Below are 6000 nucleotides of genomic sequence, written 5' to 3'. Positions count from 1 at the left end.
TTTAAGTATGCTCTCTCTAATCCTCTCTTTCTCTCTTTCTTTCTCTCTCTCGGAGGACCTGAGCCCTTGGACCATGCCTCATGACTACCTGGCATGAAGCCTCCTTGCTGTCCCCAGTCCACCTGGCTGTGCTGCTGCTCCAGTTTCAACTGTTCTGCCTGCGGCTATGGAATCCTGACCTATTCACCGGATGTGCTACCTGTCCCATATCTATTAGTTGACCATGCTGGTCATTTATGAACATTTGAACATCTTGGCCATGTTCTGTTATAATCTTTACCCGGCTCAGCCAGAAGAGGACTTGCCACCCCTCATAGCCTGGTTCCTCTCTAGGTTTCTTCCTAGGTTTTGGCCTTTCTAGGGAGGTTTTCCTAGCCAACGGGCTCCAATACCTGCATTGCTTGCTATTTGGGATTCTAGTCCGGGTTTCTGTACAGCATTTTGAGATATCAGCTGATGTACAAAGGGCTATATAAATACATTTGATTTGATTTGACTAGGCCCAGCCTCATCTACACCACCATCCATAACATGACTAAACCCAGCTTCATCTACAGTACCATCTATAGCCTGACTAGGCCCAGCCTCTGCGCAAACTATAGCCTGACTTGGGCCAGCCTCAGCTACAGTACCATCTTTAGCCTGACTAGGGCCAGCCTCAGCTACACAAACCATCCATAACATGACTAGACCCAGCTTCATCTACAGTACCATCTATAGCCTGTCTAGGCCCAGCCTCTGCGCAAACTATAGCCTGACTAGGGCTCACTCACACATAACACATAATATAAAACATAACATAACACATAACACATAATATAACACATAATATAACATATAAACACATAACACATAATATAAAACATAACATAACACAACACAACACATAACACATAATATAACACATAATATAACATAAAACAACACATTATAAACACATAACATATAACATAACACAACACATAATATATAACACATAACTTAACACATATTATAACACATAACACATAACACATAATATAACATATAACACAACACATAATAACATATAACACATAACACGTAATATAACACGTAATATAACACATAACATAACATAATCAAATCAAATCATAATATAACACATAACACAACACAAAACATAATATAACACATAACACAACACATAACATAACATAATCAAATCAAATCATAATATAACACATAACACAACACAAAACATAATATAACACATAACACAACACATAACATAACATAATCAAATCAAATCATAATATAACACATAACACAACACAAATCATAATATAACACATAACACAACACAAAACATAATATAACACATAACACAACACATAACATAACATAATCAAATCAAATCATAATATAACACATAACACAACACAAAACATAATATAACACATAACATAACACATAACATAACATAATCAAATCAAATCATAATATAACACATAACACAACACAAAACATAATATAACACATAACATAACACATAACATAACATAATCAAATCAAATCATAATATAACACATAACACAACACAAAACATAACATAACACATAACATAACACATAACATAACATAATCAAATCAAAACATAATATAACACATAACATAACACATAACATAACATAATAAAATCAAATCATAATATAACACATAACACAACACAAAACATAATATAACACATAACATAACACATAACATAACATAATCAAATCAAATCATAATATAACACATAACACAACACAAAACATAATATAACACATAACACAACACATAACATAACATAATCAAATCAAATCATAATATAACACATAACACAACACAAAACATAATATAACACATAACATAACATATAGTGCATTCGGAAAGTATTCAGACCCCTTTACTTTTCCCACATTGTTACCCTACAGCCTTATTCTAAAATGGATGAAATAAAACAATTCCCCATCAATCTACACACAATACCCCATAATGGCAAAGCAAAAACAGGTTTAATTTTTGGGGGGCAAATGTATTAACAATAAATAACATAAATACCTCATTTTCACAAGTATTCAGACCCTTTGCTATGAGACTTGGAATTTAGTTCAGGTGCATCCTGTTTCCAATGACCATTCCATTGAGATGTTTCTACAACTTGATTGAAGGAGTCAACCTGTGGTAAATTCAATTGATTGGACATGATTTCTAAAGGAACACACCTGTCTATATGAGGTTCCACAATTAACAGTATATGTCAGAGCAAAAACCAAGCCATGAGGTTGAAGGAATTGTCCATAGAGTTCCGAGACAGGATTGTGTCGAGGTACAGATCTGGGGAAGGGTACCAAAAAATGTCTGCAGCATTGAAGGTCCCCAAGAACATAGTGGCCTCCGTCATTCTTAAATGGAAGAAGTTTGGAACCACCAAAACTCTTCCTAGAGCTGGCCGCCCGGCCAAACTGAGCAATCGGTGGAGAAGGGCCTTGGTCAGGGGGGTGACCAAGAACCCGATGGTCACTCTAAAAGAACTCTAAAGTTCCTCTGTGGAGATGGGAGAACCTTCCAGAAGGACAACCACCTCTGCAGCACTCCACCAATCAGGCACATGACAGCCTGCTTGGAGTTTGCCAAAAGGAACCTAAAGACTCTCAGACCATGAGAAACAAGATTCTCTTGACTGATGAAACCGAGATTGAACTCTTTGGCCTGAATGCCAAGCGTCACATCTGGAGGAAACCTGGCACCATCCATACGGTGAAGCATGGTGGTGGCAGCATCATACTGTAGGAATGTTTTTCAGCGGCAGGGACTGGGAGACGAGTCCGGATGGAGGGAAAGATAACGGAGCAAAGCTTGTAGCGTCATACCCAAGAAGACTCATTTGGTTATTGCTGCCAAAGGTGCTTCAACAAAGTATTGAGTAAAGGGTCGGAATACTTTTTAAAAATACATTTGTTAAAAATTCTAAAAACCTGTTTTTGCTTTGTCATTATGGGATATTGTGTTTCGATCGATGAGGGGGAAAAAATATTGAATCCATTTTAGTAAAAGGCTGCAACATAACAAAATGTGGAAAAGGTCAAGGGGTCCGCAGAGTACGACCCTGCCTTACACAGGAAGCGGCGCAGGTCCTAATCCAGGCACTTGTCATCTCCCGTCTGGATTACTGCAACTCGCTGTTGGCTGGGCTCCCTGCCTGTGCCATTAAACCCCTACAACTCATCCAGAACGCCACAGCCCGTCTGGTGTTCAACCTTCCCAAGTTCTCTCACGTCACCCCGCTCCTCCGCTCTCTCCACTGGCTTCCAGTTGAAGCTCGCATCCGCTACAAGACCATGGTGCTTGCCTACGGAGCTGTGAGGGGAACGGCACCTCAGTACCTCCAGGCTCTGATCAGGCCCTACACCCAAACAAGGGCACTGCGTTCATCCACCTCTGGCCTGCTCACCTCCCTACCACTGAGGAAGTACAGTTCCCGCTCAGCCCAGTCAAAACTGTTCGCTGCTCTGGCCCCCAATGGTGGAACAAACTCCCTCACGACGCCAGGACAGCGGAGTCAATCACCACCTTCCGGAGACACCTGAAACCCCACCTCTTTAAGGAATACCTAGGATAGGATAAAGTAATCCTTCTCACCCCCCCCTCCCCTTAAAAGATTTAGATGCACTATTGTAAAGTGGCTGTTCCACTGGATGTCATAAGGTGAATGCACCAATTTGTAAGTCGCTCTGGATAAGAGCGTCTGCTAAATGACTTAAATGTAAATGGGTCTGAATACTTTCCTAATGCACTGTACCTATCTCCATCACTCCAGTATCCCTGCACATTGTAAATATGGTATTGGAACTGACCCTGTATATTGTATGCTTACTTACTTCCTGATTGTGTTCTTCATATTTTTTCTTATTTCTCATGTGTTTTTTCTAGTGTTACATTGTTATTGATTATTGCATTTTTGCGTTTGCAAGAAAGTCATTTCGTTGTAATTGTGCATGTGACATTAAAAACTTGAAACTTGAAACCTGAGATGAAACTCCACCTCAGTAAGGTACATGCCTGAGGTCACGGGGCAGGTTGCTGTGAGTTGACCTCAGCCTCGGGACATGGATATGAGTCAGACAGAGTGAGACAGAGCACAACTCCAGACTGTCTGCTTAGAACAACACTGGCATCTTGTGGCTTGGTAATGTATTGAATATATTCAATGACATCCTTATAGATGGATTGAGCTGCTGTTTCTACATACACGAAGAGGATTATGTGTGCATACTATTATCATGACAGGTAATGGTGCTGTCAAGAGCCATGGACCTGCGATTAAAGAGATATTGCGGATTCTATTCTGGTTCGCGAAGGGTGATACAGCCATAGAAATAGAATGAATACAACTGCCGTCCCCATTCAAGTCAATGATGGCATAATGGGTGGACTGGCAACTATTGCGAAGTAAAAGCAATGTGTACCCATTAATATGCTGTGACATTACAAAAAAATACATAATATTGCATGAGCAACAACAGTTAACATCATATGAAAGAACATTCTACATTACCATGGAAATGATTGCATCACAATACCAGGCATACGTTGTGAGTGACCATAAGTTTACCAGTCAAATTGCCAGGGTTAGAGGTTCCAAGCCCGTTCTGTTCATTCTATTTCTATGGTCACAGCAGTACCCAAAATATAGAGTGATGATTAAATGCAATGAATGAAATGTTCCTGACTATCAAATGGAATGTAGAACAATAGGGCTTCCACTACTGGCAAACAACATCAGGAAAGGCAAAGTAGAAAGTCAAACTGGGCCAGAGAGGAATTGTTTCCTCTGGGTACACATCTAGGGTCAGCTTCCCCTCCTCCAATCCTAACCTTAACCAGTAGTGTGGAAAATGCAAAGCTGACCCAAGATCCATGTCTAGGGACATCTCCAGCCACATCACAGTGAAACACATAGATCAGCTTTGTCATCATTAGTTCTGTGTCAGTGCTGCTCCCTGGCCACGGCTGATGGGTTTGATTGATTTCTATTTTGATCGTTTATGACTTGATTTATAGAGGACCCCCGTTCATTTACCCTTTACACACAATCTGGTTCTGACTTGTTATTCTGAGACTGGCTACACTGTCTATGACTTGGGTTGTGTCCAGAATGACACCCTATATAAAGCACTTATTTTGGTTTGTAGAGCCTTATTTGCCCTTAGACATACGATAGCCAAGCAGTTATACCCTGCCCTCCTCCTTTTCTCCTCCCTCACTTCCAACGATGATGTTTAGTTGCCCCCAGAGTTCAAGAGGGAAGGACGTGGACTGTGATGAAATTTGGGATTGAGTCAGCACCTACGGCGACGTCTAAGCCCAGACCACTAGTCAGACCACTAGTCAGACCATCACCACTAGTCAGACCACTAGTCAGACCACTAGTCAGACCATCACCACTAGTCAGACCACTAGTCAGACCATCACCATTCAGACCATCACCACTAGTCAGACCACCACCACGAGTCAGACCACTAGTCAGACCATCACCACTAGTGAGACCACCACCATTCAGACCATCACCACTCGTCAGACCACCACCACCAGTCAGACCACCACCATTCAGACCATCACCACTAGTCAGACCACCACCATTCAGACCATCACCACTAGTCAGACCATCACCATTCAGACCATCACCACTAGTCAGACCACCACCACGAGTCAGACCACCACCAGTCAGACCATCACTAGTCAGACCATCACCACTAGTGAGACCACCACCATTCAGACCATCACCACTCGTCAGACCACCACCATTAGTCAGTCAGACCATCACCACCACCACCATTAGTCAGACCACCACCATTCAGACCATCACCACCAGTCAGACCACCACCATTCAGACCATCACCAGTCAGTCACCACCACCATCCAGTCAGACCACCACCACCATCACCAGTCAGACCATCACCACCAGTCAGACCACCACCACCCAGACCACCACCCACC

The sequence above is a fragment of the Oncorhynchus keta genome, chromosome 20 (genome assembly GCF_023373465.1).
Source record: "Oncorhynchus keta strain PuntledgeMale-10-30-2019 chromosome 20, Oket_V2, whole genome shotgun sequence".
NCBI lineage: Eukaryota > Metazoa > Chordata > Actinopteri > Salmoniformes > Salmonidae > Oncorhynchus > Oncorhynchus keta.
The sequence above is the reverse complement of the archived record's forward strand: the minus strand, read 5'-3'. Positions refer to the sequence as shown.